At 35.0% G+C, this 19,882-nt stretch overlaps 2 pseudogenes; one reads left to right on the top strand and one right to left on the bottom strand.

Moving 5' to 3' along the window:
- LOC120152767 overlaps positions 1-5,692 on the top strand; it is a 36,799-nt pseudogene extending 31,107 nt beyond the window's left edge.
- A 2,414-nt stretch (positions 5,693-8,106) lies between these two features.
- Positions 8,107-18,637, bottom strand: LOC120152679 (annotated as a pseudogene).
- Positions 18,638-19,882: the final 1,245 nt, after the last annotated feature.

Below are 19,882 nucleotides of genomic sequence, written 5' to 3'. Positions count from 1 at the left end.
AAGAACTCTACAACTCAAACCAACAACAGAAACATTAATGGAACGTAGGAGAACAAACAATTTTTTTTTCGATGTGGAGAAACATTTGGCCCAGCACACAGATGTAAATCGCAGCAACTTAATCTAATGGAGAAACAGAGGCGGATGATACGACAAAGGGGAACTAGTCGGCCTTCAAAATGGATAACTAGATGAAGAAATAGTGAAATTTCAATTAATGCATTGAATGGAAAATGGATAACTAGATGAAGAAAATGGATAACTAGATGAAGAAAATGGGTAAACCATGAGTTTAGTCACTGAACTTCCTGCACTTCTTAAAATGATCTGTCAACTTTACGATTTTACAAATTAATCCTCAATTTTCTTCCAAAATATCAAATTAAATTCACCACTTTATAATTCCTAAAATTTAGCCCCTAATTGGTGTTACATGTTAGTTTTTGCATCTATATCTTTTTGATATTGTTGCTTCCACTATACTCTTCCACCATTTTATAGATTGGTTGCTGTTGCAGGTTGGTAAAACAAAAGTTTTTCTGAGGGCTGGTCAGATGGCTCAACTCGATACATGGCGAGGTGAGATTTTAGGAGTATCAGCAAGAGTTATACAGAAGAAAGTCAGCGGATATTTGAAACACAAACACTTCAAATCGTTGCGGTTATCTTCCATAACAATTCAATCCTTTTATAGAGGTAATAAGAATTTCATATAGGGAAATTTTGCCAGTAACATTAGTTATAGTTGCTTCCCTGAATCTATTGACTTATTTATTTTGTTCAACCTGGTTGCAGGGCAAGTGGCACGCTATCAGTATGAAAGGGTGAGAAAAGAAGCTGCTTGTCTGAATATTCAAAAACATTCACGCAAGTTTCTTGCAAGGAAAGCATACAAGAAGTTGTACTTCGCATCTGTTTCCATTCAAATAAGCATCCGTGGGATGGCTGCTCGTAAACAACTCAGGTTCAAGAAGCAGAAGACAGCTGCAATAGTAATTCGGTAAGATAGAAATTTCTTTCAATTAATGAATATTAATAGAGTTATTTGTTTTCCTTTTATCTGATTTTACTCCTTTTTAGGAATTTTCATCTCTTCGATGAATTTTTATCTTAGTTGTGTTGCATTAAACGCGGATGCTGGTTGGTTTAGCAAAAGAAATAATGTTGAGCCAAGTGTTTTTGCGATGTCTGATTGCTATTTTTCCATATCAACATACTGATACCATGTGATTTCATTTCCGTGACAGAGTCAAGGTCGTCGATTCTTGGTGAGCCGTTATTACAAAAGGTTAAAGAGAGCTGCACTAGTCGCACAATGTGCGGAGAGCAAAACTTGCACGTAGAGAATTACGCAAACTAAAAATGGTGATTTTCATTTTTTTATTTTTTTCATTTTCTTGAATTAGTTTAAGCTCATGATGACTTGCATACGCATGTTCTCAATTTCCTTCAACAAGTTCTTAATAGATGGTGGTTTTGACTAATGTACTCTACTGCCATGTGATATTAATCCATGGTTTAGTCCTTATTCAGTCAATTGAATCGGTAATCAATAGGAAAATACCATTCAAAGTTTAATCCTTATTCTCCACGTCCATCAATAGGAAAATTCAATTACTGATGGTTCATCACCATAGTAGCAGGAATAGGATGTAGATTATAGATACCTAAATAATTAGTTAGTTAGTTGGTTAATCAACCTTTGGTTCCAAAAAAAATGTTCTCTCTTATCTGTTGGTTCAGTAAACTCTTTTCTTCTCTAAAACTGCTAACTTCCATTCTGGATGATCAAGAGATTCCAGTACAGTTTTCCAGTGTATTCACCTGTTTGATGTGATGATCTCATAGGCTTATTCATGAGGTGAAAGTATGTGCATAATTGTTACAATTGATATCCATGATTGTCGGCAGGCTGCCCAGAAAACCGAATCCCTCCTAGAGGCCAACAGTCAGCTGGAAAAGCAAGTTGAAGAACTTACATGGCAGTTGCAGAAGTTGCAATGTGAGAAGGAAAATTGGGGCGCAAACAAACTTCCGGACAAGTTCCTGTCACTCAGGGGTCACGGTAGTTGACAACGAAACGATGAATAAACTTACTGCTGAAATGAACAGCTTAAGGTATTGTTAGATATTTGTTACTTCCGAATAAAGGACCTTACTTGGACTGCAGGCTTGTTAAATGCCATTTAAAGTTAGTGATTTTTCATTTATGTCTTGAAATAATTTTTTTACCAAACTTTCATTTCAGGCCCAGGTAGCCACACTAGAACAGATTTGCGAAGCGCGGCTAAAGCAGGCTACAGAGGCTGAGATGAGGATAATTGACTTAAAAACTACAATGCAAAGGTTTTATCCTGATTTTGTGCTGTACTAATAGATGTTTGATGTTTAAGTTATTATGTTTAGTCATTGGATTGTTTCATTCTTCAACTTGAACTGCTTATCTTCCATGCAAATAACGTCTATATCTTTTAACAGGTTAGAAGACAAGATTTCAGACATGGAAACCGAGGATAAGGTTTTGAGACAGCAAGCTTTGCTGAGTGCACCTAGTAGAAAAATGTCATCTCAATTGTCATTTACAACACAGTAAGTTATGTTTAAACTCGATGTTCTATCTTTCTTGAGTTGGTTTGTTGATTGTGATTATTTTTCACTTTGCTTATTTTTCTTTGTTGGTTCTTTATTTCACTTTGCAGCCTGTGCAAAATGCTCCTCAAGTAAGTGAAGATTGAATAGACTGGATAATTAACTCTACTTCAGTTGATCATTTATACCAGCATCATTGATTCTTTTTTTATTTATGGCCCTGAGATAGAAAGCTCGTTTTGACAGGCACAACTGAATTCTGGCCCATCGATTAGGTTCGGTAGAGAAGATAGTATAATGAGGATATCTAAGACTGAAGTGCCACAAGTATGAATCCGGACGATATGGAACTCGTTTTACTTTCCTACTTTTGTTTTCAAGATTTGTGGTGGATGGAATTTCCGGGGATTAATTTTTGATGTATGTATCACCCAGGTACAGGACGGTTTTGATTCTCTAATAAAATGTACGGAGCAGAATCTTGGATTCAGCCATGCAAAGCCTGTTGCAGCATTTACAATATACAAATGCCTTGTTTACTGGAGATTATTAGAAGCTGAAAGAACAAGTGCATTTGATAATCTTATTCAGATGATTGGCTCTGCTCTAGAGGTAACTTATTTATCACAGAAAGCTAAAGACAGAATCATATTTATACCCACAACTCTCGATTTGTTTTTGGTTCAAAATGTTGTCATTGTTTCATCGTTTAGCTTTTATTGTTGCACCCATGTTCACCTTTGCTTTTGACTGCAAGAACTAAGTATCAGCAGTGATTACCAACGTAAACATCAAAGATAACATTCATGATTTCATTTGCTGTTTTGCAGACGAGGACGATAATGCTCACATGGCCTATTGGCTGTCGAACATGTCTTCGTTGTTGTTTTTGGTTTCAAGTAGTTTGAAAAGTGCACAGAAACCGCCTCCTCCAACATCACTATTTTCAAGGATGGCTCAAGTATTTAGATAATTCATTTACAAAGTCTGATTAATTTGCATGAAGTGGTCATGACTTAAAATATTTCTCTTTTAAAATCTTTCTGATATGTTTTTGTGAAATGGTTCTACAGCTTATGCTGGAAAATTTATTATAGGGTGTCTGTTGTTTTTCAGAGTTTCCGTTCATCTTCTTCCAATCTCGCGATCGGTGTAATACGCCAGTTCGATGGAAAGTATCCGGCTATACTTTTTAAGCAGCAACTCACAGCATATGTAGAAAGGTCTTCGGAATCATTAGAGACAACTTGAAAAAGGAATTGTCAGTGCATATCTCTCATATTATCCAGGTATGGAGCTAATGGCGTATTGGCGTATTGGAATTGGAATTGTTTTGTTTCTTTTTGTTGCTAATGGCATTACCCTACATATCAGTACCTAAATCATCAAAGGGAACTGCTATTAACCCGTTCGAAGAGTCAAGGTTGTTCTCCAGCTAGTCACTGGCAAGGAATTATCGAGTCCCTGAACAAGTTTCTGGGCACATTGAAAGAAAATTTTGTATGTAATTTACTGCTATTATGATATTGAAGTGAACTACCGTTCGGTTTATGTTGAACTTAAGGTTACGGATTCTTTTCAGGTGCCTCCGGTGCTTGTTCAGAAAATTTTCACTCAAATATTCAGATATATAAACACGCAGTTCTTAATAGGTAAATCAAAATTTCATCTTTATGCTCCTGTTAGATAAATGATAAGACTATATTACTAAATACGATGTTAAATGTTCTACTACAGCTTTCTTATCCGAGTAGAGTGCTGCTCACTTAGCAATGGGGAGTATGTGAAGTATGGGTTAATGGAATTGGAACTATGGTGTGCCCAAGCCACAGAAGAGGTAATTTATTATTGGGTAACTACATGATTGATCAATGTTTTAGTTTTGTACACTTTTCCTCACTAAATTTAAAAAATATAATATTTGATCACTTTAGTTTTTTAATTAGGACGTGGTCACTTTTATTTATTTTCTTTACTTTTTCTCACTAACGGCAGTCAAAATTTCAGTAACTAAACATTTAAAAGTCGACAAGGTAAGTGATCACAACTCAATTAAATAAAAACGAACATGATCACGTCTTAATTAAATAAAAATGAAAGTAGCCAAATATTATTATTTTTTTGAATTCTGAGAGGAAAAATGTATAAACTTAAACGAAAGATCAATCATGTAGTTTACCCTTTATTATTTCCAACTAAAGATTGTTGTTGAAGGTGCAATTTTCAAGTTTGAACATCCATGCCATCATGGGGGAAAAATCCATTTCTGCTTACTGAGTTTCAATATCTTGGTGGTTTGGTGATTCCTGTAATTACAGAATGCAGGCTCCTCATGGGGTGAACTCAAACACACACGGCAAACAGTTGCTTTCTTGGTATGTTTCTTCCATACAATTATGAGGACTAGTACTCGAATTTTACCAATTACCGAAACTCACACATTAGATTCTTTCATTCTTCCAATTTGAACAACTGTTGTTGTTTTGTCAGATTCTGCAAGAAAAATCCACCATCTCCTACGATCAAATAACCAATGAACTTTGTCCTGTAAGTCTTCTTTCTTCACAACTGGATGATGAAGAACATGGTTTCATACAACATTCTTCTTAATAAATCAATAAGAAAAAGGTTCTTTAGAGAGTTAGAGCTATCCAATATTTTGTGTGTCGTGCACCAGGCTCTGAGCGTTCAACAACTTTATCGGATATGCTGGCTTTTCAGGGATGACAAGTACAACACACCAAATGTAAGTCACGCCGAACTTAAATCGCAACGACTTATTCTCTCACAAGCAACATTCTCAATTCCGTTCGACCTCTCCGATCATACAGGTCATCGCCAGCATGAAACATCTAATGTCGGACGGTTCCCAAGACGATGGCAGCAGCACCTTTCTGTCGGAAGATGATACCAGGTAACATAAACTAAAGGAGAAATGGTTTGCAGTTCATCTAATAATATTGATGGTTTTCGTGTTTGAATGTAGCATTCCATTCACAACGGAGGACATTGCTGGTTCCATGCAAGTAAAAGAATTTGCAGATGTCAAACCTTCTGCAGACTTGCAGAGAATCCAGCTTTCCAATTTTTGCTCCAGGATTAAGCCACAGGTTCTGCTATCAATTTTCTCTTTTTTATACACGTCATTTATTTATTTTTTTCCTGGAAAAGAAAAGTCACTTCATCATGGGTAAATGTATACGAAGGTATCATTCACTACAAGATGCTCTACCTCGAAAGTGTAATATTTGTTCACCATTTCATTAGGGTATGGTAGTTATTTGGTATTATGGTTAGTAGCAATTTTTTTGTTGTGACGTAGGAGCTCATGAATTTTTTAATAAAGTCTTGGCCCCCTCATTTTCATCATGTACAAAAAAGTATCAATTAACCAAAGTATTATTATTATTATTATTATTATTATTATTATGTTAACCCCAATGTTTTATTTTAGGACAAAAGACTCGAAATGTTAACTGTTTGTTGACTAACAGTTTCCATCTACGAAAGGACCATTTTACTTCAAATGAATTGTTGGAGCTAAAATACTAAAAAAAAAAGAAATTTTAGTTAAATGTCAGAATATTTTGTCATCATGCCTAAAAAAATAGATAGATTGATTGAACCATAAACAATGACTTATTTGATCGAGTAATATACACAAAAACAAGAAGAAGAAAAAGTGCATTTCGATTTTTATTATTTTAAATTTCAGAGCTTAATGAAAATAATGGAATTCAGGTTCCTGACTCCATGTGTTTAGGACTTTTCATTTCACTAAGCCAACGTGTTTGAGGACTTAACTACTGGCTAAGTGTATATTTTTATTAATAACTATTGCATTTAAAAAAAATTAAATTAAAAGTTCGATTATTTAATTTGTTTAGTTTGATTGAACTAGACGGTGAGTATTGTATGCGATTAATTATTTTTCCATTCAAATGAAAATAAAGAGAAATCAGCATATAGCAAATTAACTACATCACAGTCTAACGGGCACAACCTTAAAATATTTAGCAACCCAACCTCGAACAATTTCACCAAAAAAAAAAGTTCATGATTGCTCGTGAAAGTGACCATATTTTCTCACAACTCTTGAATAGTCAGTCTATCACATTGTCAATAGTAAATTTACATGTTTTTATCGTTCTCCGTTTTCAGCCTACTTGGTTTGTAACACCCTTTATTTATCAAATACTCGATTTGTTTTTGGTAACAGAGTTTCTATCATTAAGGATAGAATGCATCTTATGTAATTATATAATGACAGAGAAAACAATTAATTCATTTAAGATATTAAACGTTAGTAAAGTAACATATCGGAGGAGGGATATCGATACATCCCATTAGGTATTAATATTAATGATTGTGTCTCAATATGCTATATAGGATCAATCCTTTTTTAAGTTTTAAGTTCTTAAAAAATTCAAGAAAAATAGTAGATATTGACATTCTTACCTAAAATATCAATACTTTAGTATGGACATCGATACAAAATTTACATATTGAAATTAAAAATTATTATTTATTTAACAACGTATCTATACCCTACCACTAATATATCTTATTTAAACAATTTTACCAACTTTAGGAGCTTCTAAACTTGCCCACGTGACAACCTATGCTAAGTACCATGCATGTACCATTTACGCATTATACTTTGATATATAATCTCTTAAGATTGTCGTACTTCTAATGCACCTCAAGAATATCACAATCTCATATTTAACATATTGAGCCATTTTCCACTTAATGCATGCATATATAGTTCATAGCATACAAACTATCTTACAAGCAAAGAATGCTCAACTTGCCAAGATTCTTAGCCAAACAAGAATGTTTATCATTTATGCAATCTAACCATACTAGGATGCATTCCACAACATCTCCATCATATATAACGAATAAATATAGCATGAGATCATATCATGGTCCATATTTATACACAAAACGAGACTCAATTCCCTATTCCTATGTACATGCCACACTAGTATCAAATTTTAGCAAAATAGGCTTTCAAAACGTTGCATGATGACACTTCGCTTGATGTTTGCTCAGGGTTCTATTTATCGAAGATCTTTATGTGCATGAACTTATGAGATCATATTAAAAAAAATAACATGAAGTAAATGGTCTTTAAAGAATGTAATGAAGTTTATGAGTCCATTTCATATTAGACTCTTCATTTAGTCATTTAATCAATCTTGTCAACCTCCATAAGTGAAATGGATATTGGGTAAATAATTGTACGGCGCACGAGACCCTATGATATGTAAATTATAGTCTAATAAAACTATATATTCTAATAAAAAATTAGGTTAATAAGCGAAATAGTTTGATGGATTGAATTTAAGAATCCTTTTTAGAAATAAGCTAAATCATGCTTAGAGATTATAATCGACTATATTTGCCGAGTGCGTTGAAGCAAGAAAAACTTGGGTCTCTACAACAATAGTAAGGGTCGAAAAATGAGAACTTGGGGAAAGCAGAGTAAGTTCAAGAAATAGCATTTGAAATAATTAATATATAGTTTCTTCGCACTGAATAAAAACCTTTACAAAGAACTCATATTAGGAATCATCGTCTTTACAAGATATTCTTCTAGATATGCTGTCAAAATCTAAGAAAATGATTGATGTGTTATCCTTTGTTCGCTGTGTTTTAGCTTCATTCAACAAAACATTCGCAATCTTCTCTGCCAAATTCTCCCTCTCCGGCCCCTCCCTCACCTGGCCACCACACACCGTCATTTATTCCGAAAAAGACAACACCCAGAAGCTTTAATATTTTTTGGTCAAAGTATCTAAACTTGTCATTTTAGTCAGAAATAGGTACCTAAAGTATTCGATTTTTTACATCTTAAGGTTTAAAATGTTGACATGTAGTATTCATTAAATAATACTTTAGGTACTTAAATGAAAAAGATAGTATGCTTTATGTGTCTATTTTAACCCAAAAAAATATTTTATGTAACTAAATAAAAAAGATGATATACTTTTAGACTTATTTGTGATATAAGTCAATAATAAAATACCTGCGCAACTAACTGGACTGCCTTCTTGACACTAACAACATCCCAGAATCCATCACTGCAAAGGGCACAGACAAGTGGATCCATATTATAACAAAAAAATTGCCGAATATTTAAAGAATACGAGCAAGAAAATATGAGCTGAGCAGAGAAGAGCATATAAAATTGATTGTTTTCATCACAGTCGACCGATAACAGTTGATGCAATATGTTTTCACATGCAAAATTATAATCCAGAAAGGATTTTTTTATAGAATCACCTTGCTAGTAGTGCAAACGCCCCACTTGTTTGATTGATATGCACAGGTTCACTTACATAAGGCTCGGAACTAAAACGTGAATCTTGCTGCTTCAAAAACTTGTCTCCGAGCATCCTTGCAAGGTTCAAACCTGAAACAAGTGGGAAATTACTAGATGTGTAACTTCCTTTGGCAATGTCGCCAAGCCCTGTCTCCAGTACGTAATGACTATAAGCAGAAATTTGCACATACCGCATAGACGTGTTTCCCCATCTTTTAAGGGTTCCCCTGTTCCTTCGATGCGGAGCTTTCAGAATACTGGTTAATTTATGGTCTTCTGTCATCTTAAGTTGCTTACCTCCGAGACTGTCCCATTAAATTGAATTTGATGGTAAGTTCAGCAATCAAGGCAGCATTATGATGAAAATTTCATTTCAAATATCTAGAACAGAAATGGTGAGAAAATTCTGCAGAAATAAGAGAAATATGAACAGATGCCACTACAACAGGCAAAACACATTGCATTGACACTAAAGTGGTCAATTATCTATTTTGCTCGGACTCTTCATGTTTCTTGAAGTGCTCGTGCCCAAAGCCTATGTTTGATGTATCTGGATACGACTATAAAGATATGACCCCCAAAGACCCCCTAAATATATGAAAAACCTTTGCAAAATTGAACACTCTAACTAGATAAATACCTGTATTCGAGATTCACCCTGAGTACAAGAAACATAGGTGATTATCACAAGTATACAATATCAGGCAATAGTTAGATGAATTAAAGACTTGAAGTACACCAATTAGCATAAGTAGCTTCTGACAGATGCCAATATTTCTTCATGAACTGTTGATGGCAGGTTATCCTATATTCTAACTTACAGATTACCGCATTACCAAGATTAACAGAAAATTTCTTAATATGATTATGAATAGGGCATGATCGCCAATTAGCATAAGCTTCTGACAGATGCCAATAGATTTCTTCATGAACTGTTGATGGCAGGTTATCCTATATTCTAACTTACAGATTACCGCATTACCAAGATTAACAGAAAATTTCTTAAATATGATTATGAATAGGGCATGATCGAAGTGATATCTTTTCAAGACTCGACTCCAAGAAATAGACTGATTGTAAAATACCCTAATAACCCTAGTCCAACTACTTTTTGTTTTGTTTTGAAAGGAATAGATTTCATTATAGCAATAGGACCATAAACTACAACAATGCAGAAGATATCCAACAACTTGAAACAATAAGAATGAAACACGTACTAAATATGACAAGCTGAATCCCCAACATTGCACATTGTGCATAGAACTTTCACCATCACCAGCCCAAACCAGAAGAACTGTTGCAGTGCAGCCCTGCAAGAAATTAATTATTAAGATATGCACACCATAAACTTCAATGAAGGCAGAAGAGATCCAGTGCTTGTAAAATGTAGACAGATGGAATAACAAAGAAAAAAGGAAAGGCAGGTGAGGGAAAAACCTCATAATAGTTATTCATGCTGTCTTCTGTTCGAGAGAATGCATCTTTAAGACATCATAGGCATCATGTTGTGACAAAACCCTCCCTCTTTTCACAGAATGATAAAACGGTAGCAAGCATCTCAGGCAGAATCCTGGACATCAGATCAAGTCCTTGAAACTTTAGTAAAATAGTTAATTCAAGATCTACATATAAGCTAAAATGAGCAGAACAGCTAGTTTTTTTTTTGGTCAAATCAGAAACCTTAAATCTTGAACTGAAAGCTTCATGTTGCAAGAATAATGCAATTCAGGTCTCCAATCAATAATTTCTAGTCTGAAGAACAATTTTCCTCATTTAATATATATATACACACACACACACACGCGCGTGTGGTGTTTATAGCCAAGAAGATAATAAGATTGTTAGAATACAGAAAGATACGTATAGCCAAAGAGAAGAAAAGAAACAGAATCTAATAATATGATCATATCCAAATCCTCCATCTGTCTGTCACTTGAATTCAAACACAAAAGTGGAGAAAAGCTAAAGAAAAGAAAGGACATAAATAAGTAATGAAACTTCTCATTTCCCTTACAGGCCATACTCAGTGTACAAAGCTCCCACTATATACAGGGTTTGAGGAAGGTATTGATCTACACAGCCTTTCACTATATACACGGACTGTTTCCAGAATTTGAACCCATGACCAAGTGGATAGCATGTAGACACTTGAGCCCACTAAGGTATTCAATAATTCCACCTTGCCCTTTTACTACAAAATCAGGCGTTTTCAAATATTTTCTTCCTTTTTCCCTTTTTATATCTCTTTGATGTCGAGTAAGGTGAGAAGATCTGTTGGGAAAAATTGCTTTACAGTGATCATTTTCAATATCCCAGAGTATCTCATCATCAAGGTCTTAGGTTTTTTTCCGATAAATATGGCGATGTGGTTGATTCTTTCATCCCTAATAAAAAGCATGGGAGGAAGTAGGTTTGGCTTTGTTCGCTTCAGCAGAGTGGAGGACGCGAGGAAGGCTATCAACTGTGCTAATAGAGTTCAAGGTTTTATAATTAGATTTTCATGGCGAGATTTCAACCTCGTGAAGAATTCTGGAGAAGAAGTTTTCTGGTCCTAAACCAGCCGAGGTCAAGAGAAAAGTGGAGGTTTCATAGACTCCTATCGGTGTTGTTGACGAGGATAAGCTCTTAGCTCTCAAAATAGCTTGGTAGGTTTGCAGAAATTTTTAAAAATGAAAGAGTTGTCTACTCTTTGCATAAGGAAGGCGTGTTTGGTCCCAAAATTATGAGGTTAAGTGGTTTAGCAATTTTAATCATTTTGAAGATGAGAGTAGGGATTTGGCTCTTAATAATCAGATTGGGGCGTTGAGAAATTGCTTCGACAAAGTGGAATTGTGGTCAGAAAAGTTTCAGTGCAGCAGCCATCGGTCATGAATTTCGTGCAAAGGAATCCCTTCGTTTGTATGGATCCATTCCACCTTCAAACATTGCTGGCAAATGGGGAGAACTTATCTCCATTGAGGAAAGGACCTTCAACCCCGCTCGTTTGATAAAGCATTGTTGCAGATAACCACGAACTGCCAAGCTCAAGTGGAAGACTACTTAGATTTGAAAGTCGGGGATCAGATCTATACAATTTATGTTTCTGAGTTTGAACATTGTTTCAGACCAGAATCTGTCTGGGTAGATTCATCCATGATGGAAAAGGTAGTTGCCTCGGTGGGGGAACTCGATGGTGATTCGCCAGTGAAGATTTCCGAGGTGAAGGAATGTGCTGAGGAAGCAGGAAGAAGCATGAACTCTTCGGAGGTCAATAATTCCAAGTGGTGTTCTGAGGAAGAAGACAATCTATTATGTTGTATGGGGACAGAACTAGCAGCATCTTGTCGGGTGAGGTTGAGGAGGAATATAGGAGAGGAACTATTTTCGGGACTGAGGATTGTTGTTGCTGGTCAGGGGATGGCTCAATCGAAAATTGAGGAATTAGTGGAACACGAGGATGTGCTGGTTCACGCGGAGAAAGAGGCAGAAAATGACAAGAGGAAAAGTAGTGACACTGCACGTGGTTTTGAGGGAATGAAGATTATTTTATAGGATTCCCCATGTTGGATGGTAGGGTAGAGACAAGGTAGTGGAGAATATTGTGGGCTTGACAAATAATTCTGCATTCATTAGTTCCAAGGGCGTGGACAGGCAGAACCGGACAGCAAAGGATGGGAATAATAATAATTTAAGCTCTCTCCATTCAGCTCTTGGAAAACATTCGGCTCAACACTGGAAGTCTAGAGATTGCCGTAGAAAGAGTAATCACAGTAAGGTGCAACGTGTGGAAGGATTGTCTGAACTTGAAGGTAGAATCCTTTATGATTCTGGCTTTCATGCAAGGCGGCAGAGACATAAGAAGGATGCGAAAGAATCCCTTCAGATCGGGGAAGATTCGGATTTTGAATCTAAAGGCTCATGAGTGTTCTTGATTTCGGAACATTTTAGCGATGTATGTATTGAAGATACAATATGTGTGATTTGTTTCGGGGAATCGAAGTTGATTTTGGATTTGGAGCTGAAGTTTCGGTTTGGTCTCCGATGTCATGTCCAGTATTCGGTACAGAATGGCGGACAGAGTTTTTTCGAAGTTTCTGGTTTCTTCACTTATCGTGTGGAAGCTCATGGCTTTAATGTCCGAATTTGGCTTTTATGGTTTATGTCAGCTGTTGTGGCTTTTCTATAGTTGTTCTGTGTTTCGGGCCAAGTTCTGGTTGTCCTCTTGGAGTTGTTGTTGTAGCTGAGGTGATTAGGCAGTTAGTGTTTTTGTGAAGGGTTGTTTTTGGTTGTTTTCTGGTTCTTTGTTTTTGGTGGGGGTACTATAAGTTTGTATCTTATGTAATTTCTTTTGTTTAATGAAATCTTAAGGCACTCTTTTCCTCCTTCCTCTGATTAAGGAGCTCGTCTACAAGCTTCTTTAATCAAGAAGGGGTTTTAACGAGGCCTTCAATTCCTATAAAAAAAAACCTTGCCCTTTTACTATGCATTTCTAACCACTTTCCGCAGCAAATAGATTGAAAATTTCTCCCTAGTAATATTCCAAAATTCCACTATTCATTAAATACTCTAGCACCACATGCACTATTGATCCATGACCATATAAGCATATGATTGCCAATTGTTTAATAAAAGAAAACAATAAATACAAATATTCAGGCATATGTATTAAGATGATGGCTATAACTGCCAGCTATTAAGAAGTCTAAGCTATCATGGAAGTAAAGGTATAGAAGAAAGAAAAATTTTATGAAGAGTGCTCAAAGTTATACTCTAAGCAAATTATGGATGAGTCCAAAATACAAACGGTTAATATAATGCTTAAAAAAAAGCAAAAATCGGTTGTAACTGAAAAAACTTACCGAGAGCGTAACTTTTTAGAGTAAATTGGATAACATTTTAGGTTGAAACTGAAAATATTACGTTTTCCATAACAATTCGTATATATTGCATAACTATTCCGGTCGCAACCTAAAAAGTTACGTCAAGACATTCTCAGTTTAACCGAAATTATTATCAATTGTGTAACTTTTTAGAATAGACAAGTAACTTTTAGGTTAAAACCAGCCATGATGTAACATTCTCGTTGTATCCGAAATTATTACAAATTGTATAACTTTTTAGGTTGGACATGGGAACGTTTTAGGTTAAAGCTGGGAGCAAATTGGCCTTAGGTTAGGTCGCCGCACAGCAGAACTATCCACAAATTCTAAAAAAATTAGTTATCTATCATATCCTAGGAGGTGTTTTAAGTAAAAAAAAAAAGTAGCACCTAAACACCTAAATATTTCATAATCTATCAAGATATATCTAACTTTAAACCAAAAGTATCCAAGGAAACCAGTGAAAAGTTTGTGGTTCAATGAGTGGAGTTTGCCTGATCTGAAATCTTCTTCTAATACTAACCAGAGACTGATGTGCCATGCCAGTAAAAGGCATTGACAAAAGATCAGAAGGCAATTTAATGAATAAATCAAGCCAATAATTAGGTTTTGCTAGTCAAGAAGGATAGAAAGGGCTAAATATAAAATTTTGGTTAACCAAATGGTTAAGCTAGAAAGTAGGAAGGTGTTTATAAAATCTCAAGCAAAGCCTAAGTCAGCTTTTATCATATCAGAAGCTCATGGAAAGCATACTGACTGAATTTAAACAAACACAACAGAAACAGAAAGACAGGAGAGAAAGATGCAAATAATTTGTGACGAGCTTTGAAGACTATGATACACCCTAGAACATACGATTAATCTATGGGAAATAAAAAGTGTATCTGATATTAATCAAAATACGAAATATCTACGAGTCAACTAAAAGCCCCGTCTAGGAAGCACACTAAAAGACATAATATGAAATACTAACTTGCTCGCAGATTGGGCAGCCTCAACACCACCATGCCCATCACAGATACCAAACACCCCGAACTGCAATGTCAGTACAAATATAAGATTCATCGTTCTGATAGGGGAAAAAAACTAAATAACTTAAAAACCTGATCAATGCCAGGAAGTGGCCATTGATAATAGCAAACATCTTCCATGGGAAGCTTCCTTCCTCCTTGACGCAACGATAGGATCCGAAATCATACCACTCCAAAAGGAGCCAGACACTCATTTTGGGATGAAATATGAACCTGTCACAGAAGACAACATGCAATCAATAAAATCAGCTCCACGAAATCAAATATTTCATGCATTACAATTGATATGAACATTGTACTATCTGCAATGAGTACATAAGAGAAAACACTTAACCAAAATATTCTATCAGAAAACTAAAGCAGCTGCCACGCAAACAATCGATTCTACAATCCTAACCATATGGATTTTATCTTATGGAGGCAGTCTATCAGCTGTTAACTGAAAGTCTGACGTTAAGGTTCAGTTCTTCAATTTACCCAACTGTTCATAACTAAAACATCTGCCATGCAAACAATCGTGTCTACAATCCTAACCATATGAAATTTTATCTTAAGGAGACAGTCTATCAACTGTTAACTTAAAGCTTCAGTTCTTCACTTCTTCAATTTACATGGCACTCTTGAATGATAGTTACGAACAGAAGTAAATGAGAACTGCCTGAGAATAAAAAATGATACTGGAAAAATAAAAAGGTACAAAATTATGTACTTCTAGAATGTCAGAAGTGGATGTGGCTTGTGCTATATGACAAATGCTTATAGGGTATTTTATATCAAAAGGACGATTCTGACAGTCATACAAAGACAAGTAAGATGTCAGTTCTATACTCATGGTCTCAGATTATGATGATCTTATGAAATTGATAAATTAAGAAAATGAACATGAAATGCAAATACCTCAAAATCCTGGAGATATCATGTGAATAATGAACAGCTCTTGTTTCACTACTTATGAACATGATAACTATATCTAGAGAGTTCTGAAATTTCAGAAGGAAAAAAAAATGCCAGAATCAAAAAGCATATCGACTTGCATGTATTTTGAGGTTGTTCCAAGTGTTATAGTGTCTCCACTTGAAAGTTCCATAGGGTGGCCCCATCGCCTACTTCCAGAATCAGGATGATTAATTGGTCGAGAATTCAATAATGTTCCGTTGAGGCTACCCATGTCTACCAGCTCCCATTTAAGTTTCTGCAGGAGTTCACAGCAATCGGAACAATTAATACACCACATATAGCATGCAACCAATGCAAACTAATGTCATACAATTTTTCAGAAGTATACATTTGAAGTCCAAGTTATCATTGCATGCTTTCCGGAAACCTCTCCATCCTTCAATAATAAATCACTTGGAGAAACTCTCCCTAGCGTCAAAGGCAGCCTTGAAGTGTTTGACTGTACAGAACAACGAGTTCCACGAGCAGGACCAGAGACCTCAAGAGAGAGGCAACTTCCTGCACTTCTAACATAAAGATATAATTGCATGCTTTCACATTCAATCTATTGAAAGAGAGCAATGCATTAATCTCTTTATCGAAGTGAGAGAAAACAGAAATTACGTTGATCACGGGTAGCCCCGAGCACAAACTCTTGTATACTGTTTTCACTTTGATTTTCAGGTCTACCAAGTTTTACCGTTTCAACTAGGTGCTCTGTGGCCGGTGGGCGCTTTAGCGTCTGCCCAACCAAAATATCCTCTGAAGGATCAGATATTACATCTAGAACCAAGCCATCACCTGCACAAAGTAAAACATTAGCATTGGATTCGCTTAAGCAGAAGAGTTGAAGCATAATTATACAAGAAAAACAGTGAAAGATGGAAGAAAAATGTTAATACCCTGAGCCAAATGGGGAGATGCTGGGGGGATCCGCTGTTTGTGAACAAGTCCCTCACTACGAGGTGGGCGCAGAAGAGCTTCATTTTGGTAACAAGCTCCCTCTAAATCATAATTTCTCGTCAAATCATTGATTTGATCTCGAGTGAGATTGGCACCATCTGATACTAGAGGCCTCTCAACATCATCAACCTACAAATCCACGTAAACTGTCAAATGAAAGAGGATCACAAGAGATTCAAACAGAAAGCAAGCTTCAACAGTTTCCAAATATTCCCCTTATTAAATTGAAAGAATATATGCTATGACAAAGTTTAGCATTTAGATACACAAGCACATGAAGGGTTGAAAAGAAAGATCCCATCTCTTCTTCCATACGGATTTAGAGAAGAAAAGATAAAGAAAGAGAAACCGAGAGTAATCATCTAAGAGTAAATTTCAATTTCAGTTTTCAAATATAGTTGGTTGGAGATACGATAAGAAAAATCTAGGAAAATGAGATTATCATATGATATTAGGATTGTTTTTTATAGAAGTTGTAGGTCTCATTAAAAAACCCCTTCATGCTTTCCGGAATACTATCAAGTATCCGAAAAGTAGCGGAAGGAGGAAAAGATTACCTCTGATTTTATTAGCACACAGCAAACATTACAAGAAAACCCACTCCCTCTTAAGGATCTGGTAGGGTTACCAAGATAAACACCTCCCCCTACGATGATATTATGTTATTAGGATTGTTGTTCGACATTTGGAAAAAATCTATTATAACTTGGAAAATCAGTATATATGTTGGTTTCATAGGCTTCCAAATTTGTCCCTTACCAAGAGACTCCAAAACTTAGTTTTAGCTAACTTCAAAATGATAGCCAAATTATCTTCTTTCTTCTTCTCTCCATATCTTTCCATCTAAGGGGAAAAAATCAACCAAGTTCTAGATGAAGACCCTACACTACAAGAATGGATACATATATTTCTAAAACCGGCGGATTCACAAAGTGTCTCTAGGATACAACACTCGTTGCCATCTATTCTTAGTGAATGTGCATTAAGGATCCATCATAGTTGACTGACTCAGAATAGATGCCAATAATCTCCAAGTAGATTTCCTACCATATTAAATCTGCTAAACAACATGTCATATCTGGTATCCATGATTGAAATCCACCCACAATCCGCTTAACTAGGAAACGAGTTATTCCCCTAGCATCAACATAAATCTACAGCCACCACAGAAGAATACCAAAGTAATTCAATTAAATGCTCCCTCCAGTTCAACGAATCAAGAAAATCCGCATTGCATTCCCACGGATTTCAGCAAACTGCAAGCAGAACTATGCAATCCTCTACTATTTATTCAAAACATCCAATTAGCACCAAAAGAAAATTAAAAATAAACTCGCCGCATTGAGCTGGTAAATGGGTCAAACAAAAGCAAGCAATGCAATTAAATCCATCTAGAAATCAAATATATATATATATATATATATATATATATAAAGCTCGTAACTGCCAAAAATAATAAATAAAACATCAAAAAAAAAAGATCCAGCTCCACCTAAGCTCAAAAAGCAATTATCCGCAATTTGAAATATGGAATCAATCCTAAAACGATTTTTGAAACTAGTTTCTGTCCTGAAATGAATGAAAAAAATAGATCAAATCGAGAAAAAAATAGAATCGACGGTACCTTGATGGTGCGAGAGCGAGAAGAGAAGGAGAAAAGGGATGCGGCGAAGGAGAAGAAGCGCCATGGTTTGAAAGCGATAAGGAAGAGTATAACGATAAGGATCAACATAAGGAGAAGGAGGGTGAAAACGACAATGCTTTCTAGCATCGCCATAGTCGTTCAGCGCTCTCACTCTCTCTCTCTCTCCCCTCTCACACGAATTTCAGATTCGTCTCTCCTTCGCGACAACCTCGCTATGAATGGTTCGCTCCTCCTTCATTTCCCCCAATTTTCCTATTTCTCTCTCTCTCTTTCCCCCCATTTTTTTCCATTTAATTTTCTTATTATTGCTATTTTCCCCCAACTTATAATTCTTTTGTTTTCTTATTACTACTTATAATTCTTAGTGACTTGTGGTTGCATGCCACGTGGCATTCATACATGAATTTTTAAAACCAAAACATGTTTATATATATATATATATATATATATATATAACCCATAAGATTTTATACAATATTGAATCTTGATAAAATAATTTAAAGAGATATATTATATATTTTAGAAAATGTTTTGCATATATTCTTATCAAGCTAATTGGTTAGGTTATACTCAATTAAGTCTAATATAGACCCAACGTTATTATAAAATATGAATATAGTATAAACAATTAAACATAGTAAAAATATGATATAAATACAGAATTTTCTACATACACAATGACATGAACTCGAAACTTACTTAAATGATATCAAGTTGTTTATCACTTAAATCAATTCGTTTAATAAAAAACACGAATTTTAGTATACCTTTATAAACAAATTCTATTTTGATAATGCAATGAATGTTTGTTAATTGAGTAATTCTTAATATTTAAGTAAAATCAAATAAGTCTTGCCTTTAATGATTTAGGGAACCTTTTGTCGTAAAAATAAAGGTTTTCACCGTCTCTATTACATGCCAATCAATATCTACGCTAACCAATGGTGTTGGTGGAAACCGAGTGAGGTGGGTTTAGATAATTATTTGAGTTAATTGTATTATATGTCCTTAAACTATGATTCTCATTTTAAATTGATCCTTAATCGTCTGAATATTACAATTTCACCCCTAAATTATTACTTTCATTCTAAATTAGTCTTTTAATTATTGAATTTTCTAATTTCATCCCCAAACTATGACTCTCATTCTAAATTAGTCCCTTAACCGTTAACTATCATTTTTAACGGTTCGGTTAATTAAAACCGTTTAGTCTTAACGGTTGGTTAATTAACATGTTAAATGTAACTTTATATCGATTAACGATTACGGTTAACAGTTACAGTTTTTTTGAACACCCTAACTTATACATTGAAAAATACTATCTTTGTCCATTCAAGACCATAATATTATTTTTTCATATGATATTATATTTTATATAATGATATGATACTTATGAAAATTATTTACAAATATAAGTTTAATATACTAATTATATATTAATATTTTTCTCGAAAGTTATTAGTATAGATTAAAATATTTCTATGAATTTTCATTCAAAAAAACATGTATCACAAGGATAATTTGGTAA

Source organism: Hibiscus syriacus, unplaced genomic scaffold, assembly GCF_006381635.1.
Source record: "Hibiscus syriacus cultivar Baekdansim isolate YM2019G1 unplaced genomic scaffold, ASM638163v2 tig00111095_pilon, whole genome shotgun sequence".
NCBI classification, from domain to species: Eukaryota; Viridiplantae; Streptophyta; class Magnoliopsida; order Malvales; family Malvaceae; genus Hibiscus; species Hibiscus syriacus.
The sequence above is the reverse complement of the archived record's forward strand: the minus strand, read 5'-3'. Positions and strand labels throughout refer to the sequence as shown.